The sequence below is a fragment of the Colias philodice genome, chromosome 13 (genome assembly GCF_061535455.1).
Source record: "Colias philodice isolate Cphi_HAF_F1 chromosome 13, ilColPhil1 Martin Lab GWU primary, whole genome shotgun sequence".
Classification (NCBI taxonomy): domain Eukaryota; kingdom Metazoa; phylum Arthropoda; class Insecta; order Lepidoptera; family Pieridae; genus Colias; species Colias philodice.
The window spans coordinates 4,074,116-4,093,570 of NC_143098.1; the positions used below are offsets into that span (position 1 = coordinate 4,074,116).

General features: G+C 33.0%; 1 pseudogene; it reads right to left on the reverse strand.

The window, feature by feature from the left end:
* Window positions 1–1,218: 1,218 nt before the first annotated feature.
* On the reverse strand, window positions 1,219–2,215 carry LOC149483307 (uncharacterized; annotated as a pseudogene).
* Between the last annotated feature and the right edge of the window lie 17,240 nt (window positions 2,216–19,455).

Sequence of the window (19,455 nt, forward strand, 5' to 3'; positions counted from 1 at the left end):
CAAAATATTAAGTAATGTCTTCATAGTTTTACCATGAAAATCAATTCTAACTAATATCATTCGTTAAATATAGATTTTGGATTCTAATGACTCTAATGACTTCTAAAAACCAATAAATTATGGCAATTACCTACGAAATGGCTGCAAATAGTTATGTTAATACATATTACATTAAAATACAATACTATTGAGTACCTATAGACTTTAGTCACCAACCTATACATAGGTACCTACCTATACAGGGTTACTTGTAAAACACCAGCAACCTCGCAGGACAAGATAGCTAACATCATAAGTAACAACATTTGTTCTACGACTTTTGGCATAACGCAATAAATTATTTTTAAATGATTTTTTAAACTTTTATTGTACTCTCCTTACATTTGTAAGTCTATGTTCTATTCATTATCGGATGGACGACGCGACGCCCCCTTCCCCCTCTCGTTCGCTTTTTGTTTACGTAATTTTTGGGAGGCGTAGAGTTTATAATATTCAGACGGAAAATTAAATGAATATTTATTTTTGTATGAAAATAAAATCTAACAAATTATCAAAAGTCGTAGAACAAATGTTGTTACTTATGATGTTAGCTATCTTGTCCTGCGAGGTTGCCGGTGTTTTACAAGTAACCCTGTATATAAATTGATTCAGTCATAACACTCATAACTTTTAATTTCACTTCTGATTTTAACAGAGACCAACAATACGTTTCTTACTGCTTATACATAGTATATTATTATTAGTCTGTGATTCTATGTAGACGGCATTTCTCAACCTTCCCCTTTTCACAATAGACCATTGGACAAAGCTATTTTATTTTATTTTTTATTTATTTTATTCATAAAAGGTACCTTACAGCTGTTGATAAGATAAATTATACTAATTACATATAAAAACGCCAATTACAAGGCACACCGATAATAGTAAAATTGTGTGACAAAAAACGGCAAACTACAAAGGCAATAATTGTTTCCTTTTACTTTAACAAAAAATACAATTATTCTTGATGAAACACAAACATAAATGAATTAAATTAAATGTGACTTCTCGTTAACAAGCAATATCAACAATATAGCATTAAAGTTGAGAAAAACAGAAATGAATTGAGCCTGTTAAGGTGACTATGTGAGAGAAAGAGTGGGTGTGTAAATGAGTGTGTGTGTTAGGGTCTGCGTGTGTGTGTGTGTGTGTGTATGTGTGTATGTGTGTGTGTGTGTGTTACTTATTTAAGTTATTTATAATTTGAAGAATTGCACTTTTAAATCTAGGGCGTGATAAACTAAATATATCCGCTGAGCAAAATTTATTATTACATATATACTTCAGGGAGTCTGAAATATGGAGAGTTTTTCAGATAATTTGTTGACGTTGACGGCACTAAGAACAAATTTTTTAGTCGAGTGCCTTGACTTGGAACCCGAAAGTTTAAAGGATTCAAAATAGAGATACAGTCAAATTTATTATTTAGAATATCAAACAAAAACATTACGTCGATTAGATCTCTTCTATCCGATAATGCGTTAATATTATAATGTAGACAAGCCTGCTCATAGCTTACAGGGAAATGTTTGGATTTAAAATTTAATTTCTTAAAAAATATTTTTTGTATCTTTTCTAGCCTATCGATATAACATTTGTAGAATGGTCGCCATATTACACATGCAAACTCAAGGATACTCCGAACATATGCAAAGTATAAGACCTTTAAACATCGTATATCGTCAAAAGGTTCAGCTGTGCGCAAAACAAAACCTAAATTAGCAAAAGCCTTTTTTGTGACGTAGTCAATGTGGTCGTTGTACGTGAGTTTCTCATCCAGTATCACGCCTAAATCTCTTACTGTATTAGTGGATGGAATTTTTTCATTGCAGATTGAATATTCAAAATTTATAATATTTTTTTTATTTCTAGAGAAAGTTATTTTTTGACATTTATTAATATTAACTGATATCTTATTTATGTTATAGTAATTTGTTAATCTATTAAGGTCGTTTTGAAGTGAAAGACAATCATCTAAACTAGCTATTTTAGTAAATATCTTTTTATCGTCCGCATATAAAAGGAATTTAGAACTATGAAAGCATTTATCTATATCATAAAGATAGATATTGTACAGCAAAGGTCCCATGTGCGAACCCTGCGGCACTCCTGACGGGATATCTACAAAGTTAGACCTATAACCACCAACTACAACAGCTTGACAACGATTTCTTATATAAGAATCTAGCCATCTCAGTAGGTTTCCTTTGATATTTACATCTGAAAGCTTGCCTATTAGAACATCGTAATTTACTCTGTCGAATGCCTTCTCAAAGTCTGTATAAATTACGTCAACTTGTACGTTGTCATTCATATTAGTGTTAAGATAGTGGGTGAGATCCAATAAATTTGTTAAGACATTACGTGATTTTATAAAACCGTGTTGATTATATGGAATGTAATTCAGAGCATGTGTGTAAATACTTTTGTAGACTAGTTTTTCAAGCAATTTTGAGAATATGTTAAGCAATGAAATACCCCTATAGTTTGTTATTTCTAATCTAGAATTCTTTTTATGAATCGGTACAATTAAGGCTTCTTTCCAACGTTTCGGGAAAACTCCTTCGGTGACTGAACGTTTAAATAATATTTTTAAAGGTAAAAGAAGACCGGACTGACATTTCTTTACGAATATAGCTGGTATACCATCTGAACCAGCGCCTTTTTTAACATCTAAATCCTTCAGTAGTTTTTTTATTTCTCCATCATTACAAGGTATAGTGTGTAAGTAGTCAGTTACATCAGAATCATAGGCATTAGGCGTTACGCTAGAGGAGATGGTCCTTTGAAACACGCTATGAAAATATTCGTTGAATGCATTACAAATATCACTACCGTTTGTGAGAACGCGTCCATTATAATTCATGTTGGATGGTAAATTAGAGTTCTTACGTTTGCTGTTAATGTACGTCCAAAATTCCTTAGGATCTTTAATAATGCTGTCTTGACAACGTGATAAATAGTTAGAATGACATTCGTCCTGTAATAGACTACAAGCCCGCATAGGACAAAAATATGGGTCAAATGAACCACCAGGGGACATATCTAGAACGATAGCAGAGCAAAAAATAATAAGATTCATCACTATGCCGTCACTTGTAAGCTGTCCAACTGAGTGCAGATGAGAATTGAAAAGTACAGGTAGACTCGGTAAATTTTGGTCATATATTTTTGTACGGCATTCTTAACCATCGATAGATCCATTAAAAATAATAAGAAACCGCTCAGTGCCGTACAAAAATGGTGGTCCACCAAGTCGGAATTTTTATTTAATTTCCGAGAGTTACCGGGGGTAAATTTGGTCATTTGACCATGTACGGCATCTGTGTCATACTATTGCTATACTGCTTTTAATCCATTATTCCGCAACGCCGTACAAAAATCATGGGGACAAGGGGAATAAATCGAGAGTTGTAATCCCCTCTCTTTCCCCACTCCAGGGGGTCATTTGACACAACACGAAATAAATTTATTTTTAAAGTATTTTATGCATAGATAATATTTTTTCATGTGCCGTACATTTTCGTTGGTTCAAAGGGGAAAAATCTGAAAAAGAAAAAAATCCATATAACGAAATGTTTGCTTTATATTTTTATAATAAAATATAAATATACATTAATATTAAGAAGCTCGAGGTGGTTAATTATCACCTTGGAAAGTCGGAGTCAGGTGGAATGGACTCCGTTAAATTGATGAACTAATAAAAAAGCTATGAACGAAAAGATGTAAATTATATGCAATCAGTCCATGAATACAGGTAAAGTCACAAGCAAATGCTAGTAATATATACATATTCAAAATGTACAAGTAAAGCGCTTTCAAATGATACCAAACACTGCATATTTATCTTAACTTTATTTTTTTACTCTGTATGTTTTGTCCGCTAGAGGGCGCCACATTAGATTTTGTGAAACCCCATATAGCCTTTAGCTAGCTGGTCGTTGGTTATCCAGTGAACAATTCAGACGCCTCTAATGATATGTCATTTGTCGAATTCTGATAAGTAGTGTAGAAGTTACGAGGGAATAGATGAACATTCATACATGACCTGTAAACAACCATAACCCTCCTTTTGCTTTGCCGTAGTTGGGTAAAAATATGTTAATGCCGTACTGTATCAAATGGCCATAAAGCACTCTTAAAATTGTAGCTTTCGTCGCTTTCATCAGCCTAAAAGATGTGGTCTGCACAAAAATGTACGGCATCGTTTTTTCCTAATTTATCTATGTTAATACTATTTAAAACAACGGATAAAGTGTAGAAAACTATTATATTTCATTAATCTACGATGTTTAAACTTTAACAAAATTTCTGGTTTTGCATTTCTCTATAACTTTTTTTAGAACGGTTTCTTTTGAACGGCAATACTATACAACAATTGAATTTTACAATATCATGTTAAAAAAAAAGTTCCCGTACAGGGTCAAATGACCTTACAGCTCTTTATATCAAGAATTCGATGAAATTAAGATGATTATTGGTATACATTTAAAAGAACAATTATTTTTTGACGGCATTGCTTTTAATAGTACTTTTGAGTGCTAGATAATGTTTTGGAACCGAAGCCGTACTTAGTCAAATGACCCCCTGGAGTGGGGAAAGAGAGGGGATTGCATCTCTCGATTTTTCCCCTTGTCCCCATGATTTTTGTACGGCGTTGCGGAATAATGGATTAAAAGCAGTATAGCAATAGTATGACACAGATGCCGTACATGGTCAAATGACCAAATTTACCCCCGGTAACTCTCGGAAATTAAATAAAAATTCCGACTTGGTGGACCACCATTTTTGTACGGCACTGAGCGGTTTCTTATTATTTTTAATGGATCTATCGATGGTTAAGAATGCCGTACAAAAATATATGACCAAAATTTACCGAGTCTACCTGTACTTTTCAATTCTCATCTGCACTCAGTTGGACAGCTTACAAGTGACGGCATAGTGATGAATCTTATTATTTTTTGCTCTGCTATCGTTATAGATATGTCCCCTGGTGGTTCATTTGACCCATATTTTTGTCCTATGCGGGCTTGTAGTCTATAAGTTTTTAACTCTTTTTCTCAGTAAAGAAAAGGATGCGTAGTCATTAGGGTTTTTGAAAATTTTCCATCGACTGTGAAATTTAGATTTCTCTTTAATTGCATTAATGAGAGCCGGCGTGTACCACTTAGGGTAATGGCGTCGAGAAGATATCTTTATGCATGGGACAAAAGTATCGATTAGGGTATTTATCTTGCTGTAAAATATGTCTACGCATTCGTCCAAAGAACCTATTGATAAAAGTTCATACCAATTTATTTTATTCAATTCAGAATTTATGGCATCATAGTCTGCTCTATAAAATTTCCTCATCTTAGGAAACACAGGTCGCAATTCTTTAAAACATATATCTTTTACACAAATAATCAATGGGCTATGAAATTTATCGATATTAACGAGTGCATCGGAACATGCCGTGCAGTCGACAGAAACATTCGAGAAGACAAGATCAAGAGTATTGCCACAGTGGTTCTGTGTGACGTTAAACTGCTGGGCCCCTAATAAATTTATAATATCGAGCAGATCTAATGCAGATTCTAGTAAATTTGAATTACAGTATTTGTTAATTTTATACGTGTTGTTAGTCGACCATAAAATAAAAGGTAAGTTAAAATCGCCCATAATAAGAAATAGGTCATTCGGATGCCGATCGTAAATATTACGTAAAGCTTGATTAAATATTTTTAAGGTATTATGTGCGTCTGAGTTAGGGGGTAGATAAAGTGCAATAACATGTAAATTCATTGCATCATGTGTCCTAAATTTAAAAACATTCCCTGGTATCGTTAACCAAACACTTTCAAGGTCATCAGGAACGTTATGCAAGTTATGACTCAAAAATGTTTTTTTTATACATATCATAACACCCCCGCCTTTCTTTTTGGTTATTCTGTCGCATCTAAATACATCGTAACGCCTATCACAAAGTTCCGTATCCAATATTCCCTTACATAACCAACTTTCAGTAATAATAATTATGTCGTAATTATTTTTTTCAACATTTTTATAGAAGATTGGTAATTTTGTGCGTAACCCGCGTGCATTTTGGTAGTAAATATTTAAAGTATTGTATGTTGTCATTATTTAAAAAGAAAGAAATGTATATATATATTTAACTATAGGTATTATTTAAAAATACAGGATATAATTTCGTCTGAGATAAAATTATCGAGAAAATATTTCTATAACATAATTACTCATATTATAATTGCGGTTACGTATCAAATAATATAATATTCTATTAATGCATGACAAACAAGTAAATTCATTATACACAAAGAACATTGGACACAAAAAAATATTGTAACTGAGGGTATGTAAAAAAATTTTGTTCGATATCGTTACTGTGCGTTCACTTTTTAAAGAAGTCAGGGGTGATAAACCTATTATTACAAGAACGTTCATTGATATTTGTAAGATAATATAAAATGATTTAAAAAGTGCATTCATCTGTAAATAAAGGGTGTATAGTGTATGTGAAGAATTTGTAATGTATGTGTAGAATGTATATGAAAATAAACTAATGTGATGTGGCTCATAATATAGAAGGCTATTTAATAATGACTCGATCCGAGCAATAAGCAAAAGAATTATTTTAAAGTCTCTAAAAAAAGATTTAGGTCATCTTCCGATGTTATAGATTTTGCTGGGGACTTTTCACTGGCGCGTAAGTAAATTACGCAATTTTTAACCCACACGAATTTTATATTACGCTCTTTTGCACGTTGTTTACAGGTATTTAACAAGATTTTGTTCGCGATAGTAAGATGTTCATTAATGAAAATCTTTACAGAGTTACCACCAAAACCAAGGTCGTGCGACGTTATTCCTTTGTTCTTGTTGCATTTTTTAAAATTGGCTATTAAAACATCCTTGCTCATTTTATTATTTAATTTCGCCACGATCTTTTTAGAAGCTCCGTGTTTACCCTGTAAAGGTTGGATTCTGGTAATAAAATCTAAGTCCTCTTTTTTCAGATTACAGTCTAAGGCAGCTGCTAAGCGTAAAAATTCTTCGACGAGGTTTTCATTGGGTTTTTCCGGTAAGCCAACTATTTCGACGTTTAAGAATCGGTTCTTTTGTTGAGTACGTCGTTGCTCGAGTTCCAATGCAGCAATAGCCTTCTGAAGGCGTGCGTAATCCTCTTTTCTGTTAGAAGCTTCGATTTCATAAGCCTTAAATTTGTTCTCCAAAGTAAGCACTTGTGATTGAATTTTTTGCATATTCTCTTTGACTTTGTCAGTTATTTTTAACTTCGAATCGATGTCCTCTAGTCTTTTATAAATATCTTCAATAACACTGGTGTTGAAAGTAGAAGTTAGTTCATTTAAATCATAACGAAGCTTTTCAACTTGTTCTGGAAGTGAAGAAAGCGGCGACAACATATCTTCAATTCTCCTTAATGATAATTGATAAGAACTTAAGTCTTCCAAGTTTTTTGTGGTACATCCAGATGACAAGGAATTTTTACAATCCTGACAAAGCCAAGAGGTTTGACGCTCATTCCCAAGCCTCCGCCAACCGATTTCTGAATATCCCGCACATTGAAAGTGGTAAGTACACCGACAGCTGGAGCAAGCGGTACCGTCAGAAACAGTCTCGTTACAACGCTTACACGAGTTCATGCCGAAGGTTGCGAATACTGGCGATACGTAGATAGGACGAAACAAGGAGCGGATGACTCAATTCACGTAGTGATTCTTAGCTTGTTTGGCGTCGCGCGCGGTACCGCGGACTGAGAAGCCACAAAGTCCAGGTTCAAATCCACTCAAAAAAATATTTTTAAAATTAAATTTTAAATACCACTTTACAACAGAAACTACGTTCTTGCACACGCGTATCTCAAGACAGAATGAAAATAATATAAAACGACGTCCTGTATAGTTGATATACCTACCACAAAAACTCAAGTTTCGAAATATTTTTCTTAGTAAAATATGTATGAGATTAATGGAATTTCATTCATTGTTCCGCCCAGTTCAATAATATAATTTGGTCAACCTCTGATAGTCCCTACTTACGTACCTGAAATCTTCCTGAAATATTATTAGTCAAAAATGTCACTAAAATTGGCACATCAAACATGACAAAATTATAAAAAAATATGTTTGAATATACGTTCTAATGAATGTTATTTATTACTTCTAAGATACCTTAATTATTTGATAGTTTTTTTTAGCAGTAACTTCCTACCTATTGCGCTAGCTACTAGTTATTTTTCTGTGCCTTTGCCTTCAGAGAAGAAGTATAACCTAGCCCCTAGGTAATAATTTATAGCATCTATTTTACAGGGGTTTTATATAAGTAGGTTAAGTGGTATTAAGTAAGCTCATGGAACTAACTTTAGAGGGACTTGGGTAACTGTGCTTGTAGAAGGTATTTCTTAGAAAAGAATTCTCAAATTATACCTAACTTAAAAGACATAAAATAGTGGTGAAAAAGAAAAAGCTAATCTCTACAACCGGTCAAGATAGTCTATATATTCAGCACAGAACAGGAGCTAACCGTTGTATATAAAAAGATCGATTGTGACAATCTAATTATATAGTTAATATTGGTTGCCTAGATTATTTTTAATTTTAACCCAAGATTAAAACGGATACGAGTTACCACTGCACACTAATCAATTTTGAGATTTTGTTTTTTGTAAAAAAATATTAATTTGTGTTAAATCTATATTTATTAATTATATTTTAATTATTAATAGTACTTACCTACATATAGATGTAGGTACTATTCATTATATAAACCAAGGTGATAAAAGTTTTCTTTACTGTACTACTAGGTACTACCTATACACAGATCACAGAAACTAACTAGGTAGGTATACTATATAAAAACTCCCGTTGGAAAATTTTACCTTCGCATAGCGTAAATTTCCTTTACTGTTGAGCAACAATCATTACACGTCCGTATTTGTCTAAATACCTATAAAGGCTCACTAGATCACCACCTGATATTACAATACAAACAAAATATAATACAATGTACCTAACACTATTATAAAAACATTATGCTATCAACATTCAACCTATTAGTCATTACTTATAAAACAAACATTTGTTGTAACAATTGTACCTCCACATATTAATTAATATTTATATAATACAGTTACAGGTTACCTAAAGCAAGACCCCTTGGGTATAATATATAGAGTTATTTTATCATAAATTAAAAAGATTTCTTCAGTTTGAAGTGTATAAAAAATCAATTGTAAAGGAACTATACATTAATAATTCACTAATGTAATCAATTGTATGTATAGATAATATCATTGAATGTAATAAATTTAAGAGTTTGTTTAGTTGAAGGCTGTATGAAATTCTATTGAGCATAGATTTTAGTAGCTATAGATGAAACATATCACGCCAAAACCAATAGGATGCCTATGCCCTGCCAAGCATTGCAGAATGCAGATAAAACCGCGGGGCACGGCCACAACTAGTGTAAGTATATTTTACTAATAAAAAAGTGTGTGAAAATGATGAATCAAAATATCTAATGAGCTCCAGTTTCCTTTATCCCTCCTTATAATTAATGTGAATCTATAATAGAGAATCGAACTCTTGCGTTATTTTTATTGTTTTTTTGCATTCGAATAATCAATAATGTCTGGTGATTAGTCTAAAAGTCATCTCTCTAGAGAAGAAGCCAATCAAGAAAAAATGAAAATGCTGTCTATCAATAATAAAATACTCCATTTATTATCGTTTAATGTTAATAATATCTATACATAAAATATGTAAAACACACAACAAAAACGACAAAATATATAAAAAATGAAACTTTAAATGGTTAGGTACATTTGTGTAGTTCTAACTTCTAATCTCTACAACCGATACAGTTCTTCATTTACTAAATCAGCACCTCATGGTGCATCTATAGCTCATGCTATAGATACAATATTTACTAATTACACTAATTAACTATTACATGAGTCATAACGTAATAAATATAGGTAGATTTGTATTTTTGTATACACTATACATATTATGTAGCAATACCTAGTACCTACTCAAAAACTTTAATCGATTAAAAAATCCTTTACGATCAACCGAGTTAAAAAGGATGTACAGCTACTCATTTTCTTTGTATTGGGTCAACACAGGCAAAGCTGGGACAAGAAGCTTGTATAAATCTGTTTTCACTATCCCGTATGTTATCATCGTTGATAAAAATACCAAATAATATTTGCCAAAGAGCTTTTTACACTAAACCGGAAAATTAAAACCAATTGGTTTTCCCAACTCGTATAATCATCATCAATCAATACATATAATAAAATTCTAGAAAAGTGGTGTCTGTACAATGAAAATATGTAAATAAAATTTAGCAGGGGTTATTACTAAATCGATCCCAAACCCAAAACTGTCGTAAAAATTTTTTTTGTCTGTTTGTCTGTTTGTCCGTTTGTCTGTTTGTCTGTATGTTTGAACACGCTAATCTCAGAAACGGCTTATCCGATTTAAATGCGGTTTTCACTAATATATTTTGGTAATCTTCATTTAACATTTAGTGTTTATTTCATGTCAATCGGTTTATAAATAAAAAAGTTATGACCATTTAAGTATTCACGGCGAACATTTGCTAAGGCATTCTATGTTACACTATTATACAGTGTACGATAAAACGTAAGTTATCTGTTATACGCTACAGTTATTTCTGGTGGTGGGGGTGGGGGTGAGAGGGTAAGCTGAGGTAGTATGGGGGGAGGGGCAAATTAAAATTATGCTTATTTTTAGGTAAATTTTATACATAAAATGTCCTTTAAATTATGTCGTATTACATATATTTTTAAGCCCCGACGCAAAAAGATGAGTGATAAGTGTTTGACCGCTATGTGTGTCTGTGTGTGTGTATCTGTTTGTTCCACCGTAGCTCGCTAACAGGTAATCCGAATTAGATGCGGTTTTTTGTTAGGCAGCATATTTTCCGACGCTGGTTCTTAGATAAAGTGTATCAAAATCGGTTCATCCATTTATTATACCTACCTATAGGGGTAAAAGTGGGAATGAAAAAAATTAAAGTTGTCGAATCTAAGTCATATATATTAAACCAGATTTCCGCCCGCGGCTTCGCCCGCGTTTTCAAAGGAAAACCCGCATAGTTCCCGTTCCCGTGGGATTTCCGGGATAAAACCTATCCTATGTGTTAATCCAAGTTACCCTCTATATGTGTGCTAAATTTCATTGTAATCGGTTCAGTAGTTTTTACGTGAAAGAGTAACAAACATCCATACATCCATACATCCATACATCCATACATCCATAAATCCTTACAAACTTTCGCCTTTATAATAGTATTAAGATTAAGATTAAGATGAAAGTGAACGTTTTATCAAAATCGGTTCATCCATTTATTTGATATAGGGGTAAAAGTAGGAATAAATAAATGAATTTTATCTGAGGAAAATTCGTATAAGTCAGGAAAATTTTTCCAAGTCCGGAAAATTTCCATACGCCAGGAAAAATTCTATACGTCAGGAAAATTTATACAGATGAGGAAAATTCGTAAACGTCAGGAAAATTTTTCTAAGTCCGGAAAATTTCCATACGCCAGGAAAATTTCTATACGTCAGGAAAATTTCTATACGTCAGGAAAATTTATATAAGCCAGGAAAATTTCTATACGTCAGGAAAAATTTCTATAAGGTGGAAAAGGATAGGTTAGGTTAGGTTAGGTTAGGTTAGGTTAGGTTAGGAAAATTTTTCTAAGTCCGGAAAATTTCTATACGCCAGGAAAATTTCTATACGTCAGGAAAATTTATATAAGCCAGGAAAATTTCTATACGGCAGGAAAATTTTCTATAAGGTTTAAAAGGATAGGTTAGGTTAGGCTAGGTTAGGTTAGGTTAAGTTAGGAAAATTTTTCGAAGTCCGGAAAATTTCCATACGCCAGGAATATTTCTATACGTCAGGAAAATTTATATAAGCCAGGAAAATTTCTATACGTCAGGAAAATTTTCTATAAGGTGGAAAAGGATAGGTTAGGTTAGGTTAGGTTAGGAAAATTTTTCTAAGTCCGGAAAATTTCCATACGCCAGGAAAATTTCTATACGTCCGGAAAATTTATATAAGCCAGGAAAATTTTTATACGTCAGGAAAAATTTCTATAAGGTGGAAAAGGATAGGTTAGGTTAGGTTAGGTTAGGTTAGGTTAGGTTAGGTTAGGTTAGGTTAGGATAGGAAAATTTTTGTAAGTCCGGAAAAATCCCATACGCCAGGAAAATTTCTATACGTCCGGAAATATTTAGAAAAGCCAGGAAAATTTCTATACGTCAGGAAAAATTTCTATAAGGTGGAAAAGGATAGGTTAGGTTAGGTAAGGTTAGGTTAGGTTAGGAAAATTTTTCTAAGTCCGGAAAATTTCCATACACCAGGAAAATTTCTATACGTCAGGAAAATTTATATAAGCCAGGAAAATTTCTATACGTCAGGAAAAATTTCTATAAGGTGGAAAAGGTTAGGTTAGGTTAGGTTAGGTTAGGTTAGGTTAGGTTAGGTTAGGTTAGGTTAGGTTAGGTTAGGTTAGGTTAGGTTAGGTTAGGAAAATTTTTCTAAGTCCGGAAAATTTACTTTGTTAGGTAAGGTATAAAACATGGGTAATATATTATCGAAAAATAGTAAATTTTCCGGACTTAGAAAAATTTTCCTAACCTAACCTAACCTAACCTAACCTAACCTAACCTATCCTTTTCCACCTTATAGAAATTTTTCCTGACGTATAGAAATTTTCCTGCCTTATATGTATAAATTTTCCGGACGTATAGAAATTTTCCTGGCGTATGGAAATTTTCCGGACTTCGAAAAATTTTCCTAACCTAACCTAACCTAACCTATCCTTTTCCACCTTATAGAAATTTTTCCTGACGTATAGAAATTTTCCTGGCGTATGGAAATTTTCCGGACTTCGAAAAATTTTCCTAACCTAACCTAACCTAACCTATCCTTTTCCACCTTATAGAAATTTTTCCTGACGTATAGAAATTTTCCTGGCGTATAAAAATTTTCCAGACTAAGAAAAATTTTCCTAACCTAACCTAATCTATCCTTTTCCACCTTATAGAAATTTTTCCTGACGTATAGAAATTTTCCTGGCTTATATAAATTTTCCGGACGTATAGAAATTTTCCTGGCGTATGAGAATTTTCCGGACTTACAAAAATTTTCCTAACCTAACCTAACCTAACCTAACCTATCCTTTTCCACCTTATATAAATTTTTCCTGACGTATAGAAATTTTCCTGGCTTATATAAATTTTCCGGACGTATAGAAATTTTCCTGGCGTATGGAAATTTTCCGGACTTCGAAAAATTTTCCTCACCTAACCTAACCTATCCTTTTCCACCTTATAGAAAATTTTCCTGACGTATAGAAATTTTCCTGGCTTATATAAATTTTCCTGACGTATAGAAATATTCCTGGCGTATGGAAATTTTCCGGACTTCGAAAAATTTTCCTAACCTAACCTAACCTAACCTAACCTAACCTATCCTTTTCCACCTTATAGAAATTTTTCCTGACGTATAGAAATTTTCCTGGCTTATATAAATTTTCCTGACGTATAGAAATTTTCCTGACGTATAGAAATTTTCCTGGCGTATGGAAATTTTCAGGACTTAGAAAAATTTTCCTGACTTATACGAATTTTCCTCATCTGTTTAAATTTTCCCGACTTAAAGAAATTTTCGTGGCGTATGGAAATTTTCAGGACTTAGAAAAATTTTCCTGACTTATACGAATTTTCCTCATCTGTTTAAATTTTCCTGACTTAAAGAAATTTTCCTGGCGTATAGAAATTTTCCTGGCGTATGGAAATTTTCCGGACTTAGAAAAATTTTCCTGACTTAAACGAATTTTCCTCATCTGTATAAATTTTCCCGACGTATAGAATTTTTCCTGGCGTATGGAAATTTTCCGGACTTGGAAAAATTTTCCTGACTTATACGAATTTTCCTCAGATAAAATTCATTTATTTATTCCTACTTTTACCCCTATATCAAATAAATGGATGAACCGATTTTGATAAAACGTTCACTTTCATCTTAATCTTAATACTATTATAAAGGCGAAAGTTTGTAAGGATTTATGGATGTATGGATGTATGGATGTATGCATGTTTGTTACTCTTTCACGTAAAAACTACTGAACCGATTACAATGAAATTTAGCACACATATAGAGGGTAACTTGGATTAACACATAGGATAGGTTTTATCCCGGAAATCCCACGGGAACGGGAACTATGCGGGTTTTCCTTTGAAAACGCGGGCGAAGCCGCGGGCGGAAATCTAGTATTTAAAATAAAATGTATAATGACACTGATATCTAATTTAAGTCTGATATTTAATAGGTCTTATCAGAGCTCTCTTCACATTTTGTAATTTCGACTTAAACCTCAGAAAAACAAATAATTAATCATTTTGGTTCGTCTTGATTAAAATATTAATTAATTATTAATTAAATATTAATTACTATATAGGAAGACATTTGAAATGAACTTTGCTTCGCTCAGATTTTATTATCATTATGTTGTATTGCATGCTACATAAACAAAATGCAGCTTATAACTATAATGTCTAGATAGTTTACGGAACAGAAAGATAAGCAGGTGTGCGCGGGGGAGAGGTAAGTGGGCGGGGCGCGGAACAGTTGTCGCTGCAATGTAGAGGTGACATTGTGCGGTCGTCGACCTCTGCCACGGCCTTGGTGTCATTTAATGGGCCGTCTCTGCGCACCCCGTCCCCCTCTAATGCATTGGGATGCCATCCTGAACGGTACCTCCAAAGTTATGGTAAATCTTTCATGTTTGGGTACGGGTAGATTTCTTTAGCGTTTTATCGTTATACGAATATTATGTCGTTGTAGATGTTGAAGCACATTCATTATGAGAAGCAAAATAATATTATGTCACTTGAAATAAAACATGTGACTTGCATGATATGTATATCATTCATTCTCTCCTTGACTTCAAGTAGGTAACTTTATCATTTTTAAGTCAAGATTAGGACTTATATTCCGTACCATTTTTTTTTTTGGGAAATTTCAGGAGTACATATTTAGTCTGGCAACCCTGTTAATGCATCTATCCAAGCATCTATCGCATCGAGCGCCACAACCGGCCGCCATCTTTGTCCGCCATGCATGCGCACCGGTTATACTTGTACGGAATATTACCTCGATCAATAACATAAGTCAGTTCCTGTAATCTCTACTAACAATTTAATCGTATTTGATGACATTAATATAATGTTGTTATTGATACCGCCCTATTTATCTATTTAAAGATACATAAACTGAGCCAACTTCTTTTTTACGACACAAAAAATATATATTTATAAATAATGCTATGATACATGACTTGCTCTTTTAATTGCAGTCGGTATGTTATAGACTTCCTAATCATTATTGAAGTTGATACTTAACCTTTCACAATAGGTATAATCTTATGTCGTCCCTCTGAATCTAATAGGTAGGTACCTTTTTTTATAGTGGGGATCTTCCAAAGATATACCCACTGCCCCCGGGGAAGGAGCCATGGGTTATGTCGGATTCTTACCGACTAAAACCCCACTGTGTTCCGTCGAGCCGCTTGGGCCGCGGGTATTGGTTGGAATTCTTCCGCGACCGTACCGCGAGGTAGGTACCTAGATAGATAATTGTTATGGCAATTGCATTATTTATGAGAAGAAAATTTCCTAGAATACATTAATTATTAGTATTTATACTTATAAAAGAACATCGATTATAACAGCTAGGTAGGCTCTTAATTCATAATACTAGGTAGGTATATGAAGAAAACAAAACGTCTAATGCGCATTAGCACATTAGTAGGTTCATAACACCAGTAAAAATGTAAAAGCACTTAGCTATATAATATTAATTTATACATACTAACATACTTAGTATTATTATATTTAAAACTATCTATGTAACCAATATCACAATAGTTATGATGAAAATATGCATGTGTTTGTCATCAATTATGTACAGAAAAATCACAGTAAATACTTTTAGAAAACAAAATTTGAAGACCTGCAGGTAGGTAGAGTTACATAGAATTTGATAGTGGTAAATAGTATATTACTAGATTTCCGCCCGAAACCCGCATAGTTCCCGTTCCTGTGGGATTTCCGGGATAAAAAGCCTATATCTTATTCTGGATCTTCAGCTATCTACATACCAAATTTCATTGTAATTGGTTCAGTAGTGTATTTGCGTGAGAGACATCCATCCATCCAGCCTCACAAACTTTCGCATTTATAATATTAGTAGGAAGTAGGATCTGGATATGGTTGGCATTCCGATCCATAGATAGCTCTTTATATTATTAAATGCGTACAAAATTTGTATTGTACTTAAAATGCAATAGCTATTGTAATTTTTTGAATAAAATCTACATTTATAGTTGTGGAAGCCACGATCGTTCGCATTTCTGCTTGAAGATTTTCTAAATACGTAATTTCGCGTACCGTAGGTACGTAACGTAGGTCTACATTATAATTTACTGTAGATCTCTATATTTTTAAGTATTATCTAGAATCAACTGAACGTTAGTACGTACTTCGTATTTTAATAGTTAAATATTAAAATACGAAGTATTCGTATATAATAGTGTCGTATATATACTTCGTATATAATAGTGTAACAAATGGATGCGAGTATATGACGTTTTAATAATAGCATGCAAATTATACATAGTAGTTCTTGGGTGAACTTATATTGGCTAGAAGCCAAATCGAATGGTCGGGAGCCAAACATTTGCAATATAGGAAGCAATGATCGTGAACTTATAGGTATCATGGCCTTGATAAAACTCAAACTTTAACAGTACATGAACAATAGAGGTTTACATGCGGATAATATAAACACACCTACATCCAAACCAGCTGGATGGCAGATGTTGTAGTGTGAAACTGAAAATTTATATTTTTATGCATTTTTATATATACATATTATAAATCACTAGCTATCATGGCGAATGGTGTTTTGCCTTACTTCTATCAGATGCCAGATTCTCAGACGTACCCGATGCAGATGTGCCGATATACCTACCTATAATATGCACACAAAATTTCATGAGGAGTTGCCGTGTTGGACTTCGGAGGAGCGTGGTAAGTGGTAACTAACATTGTGATGACGAGAATTTTATATGCTAAGTATATAGAGAAAATAATATTACTGAACAAAAAGTTTTCATTTTCTTGTAGGTATACCTAGCCATATTTTGAGTCCAACTACAAACCATTGCTTCTAAACTTCTTCTCGATTTTTATTAAGATTCTGGAATGGAATTCTGGGTAAGATTACCACTAAGTAAAGTCTATAGATTTAAAGTTATTGGAAATTATATCGTTACGTAAAATGAATTAAATTATTTTTCATATCCTCCACTGAGCTACATTAATTTTATGTCTGCCAGATTATACCTATCTAAAACAATTTTGTACACGATGCTTTTTTGGGTGGTCCAATAACGTTATTAGGTACAGTCCAATTGACCTTCGGTGTAACATTATGAAATGGTTTCGAATTCTAAGGTGACCTATTCCTTTACCTGAGTCAATTTGAGAACAATGTTAAGAACAGGTTTACGCTAATTGGGCATGCTGCTTGCGTTCTCTCGCCATCTTTTAGAATGGAATCATTGTTCCTCTACGGCATGATTACAATTTTGTATTTTTTCTTTTCGTTAAAAGTATGCAGTTTTAATTCTAAGTATAAGTTGACATTAAGTTTTTTAATATTGAAATCAAGTAAAATTTTGTGGTTATAATATAATTATAATAAAGGTTTAATAGGTATCTAAGTAATACGTATATCTAGTTAGTAGGTACTTACTTAATTAATTTACAATTATCGTTTCTATCGCACTATTTTCTTTAGGTTTTAATGAAAATTTGCAATCAAAGTGACAAACAAATCTATAATTCAAAATCAAAAATATTGAAAAGTTTTCATGCCCTTTTGCTAGAAATAATAATTACTTATCTAGGAAAATCGAAGAAACATCTAAACAAGAAGAATACCTAGGTACTTAGTTACTTGAGAAATTAAAAAATATTTTTTTTCTTTATTAGGTAAAGGTAATACAACTAAAATTCCCAATTAGCTATCTTATATTAAACTAGCTTACCGCCCGCGGCTTCGCCCGCTTTTTCTAAAACCTAATAAATTATATACTAAAACTTTCCTCTTGAATCACTCTATCTATTAAAAAAACCGCATAAAAATCCGTTGCGTAGTTTTAAAGATTTAAGCATACAAAGGGACATAAGGACAGAGAAAGCGACTTTGTTTTATACTATGTAGTGATAGTGATGTACAAGTTAAGTAATGAATACCTATATGTTTATGCTTTGATCCAAGAATTAAGGACACCAGTGCAGCAGTGTAAGGTCATTGACAGAAGTTCCATTTGGAAATAGAATGCCCTGTAGTCTGTAATCTGTTATATAATATATACAAATCTATAATTATATGTACTTAAAGTGCTAGTTCATTGGAGAATTTCGAATGAGGGATAATATGAATACACTTCAGGGTGCGTAGGTATAAAGCAAAATTACCAATCTTCAATAATAGTGTGAGACCCATTTGTAAAAAAGTCTTCAAATAACGATTTTCGTGGGACTCACCTCCGTCATACGGACTGCTGATATCCACTTAATCGGCATGTTTTTCTGAACACAAAAAGTGCGGTAGTCACTTCCTAGGGGTATGGAGGGGGGAGCTATGACGTAGCAAAGGTGGCCGTCGGGCCGTTCTATTGTGCGGTATATCTAGATAACTACTGGACCGATTTACTTAAAAAAGGTGTCAATTGAAAGATAATTAAATAAACATTATTTGATTCCTAAGATTCATTAATGTAAAACTAGTACCAACTGAAATATTTTCAAAAATCCACATTTTATGAAATATATATTTTTTTAAATGTAAAAATCTCGGTAACCGTTAGAATTATGAGAATTTAGCTTATTATAAAACATATAGCTACTTTTATCACCTTTCTAATGAACCTTCAATAATGACAATCGAGCAGTAAACAACGAAACTACAGCCTATTAATTGAGCGTCGGTAGCGCCAAATTAGCCCTTTTTTGGTATGAATCATCTTGAAATTATCTTTAAATTTAATAAAATCGTAGGAAAGTTAAAACTGTACATTGAATATTTGTTTAAAAAGAATACTTGGGGTGTGATCTACAATATATACCGAAGCCAAAATTATAGTTTTTAGAATTTTTGTCTGTTTGTCTTTATGTCTGTCCGGGCTAAACTCAAAAAGTACTGTATGAATATAATTCAAATTTGGAACAGAGATAGCTTGAGACATGAAGAAGGTTAAAGGGTTCGTTTTATCCCGGAAATTCCA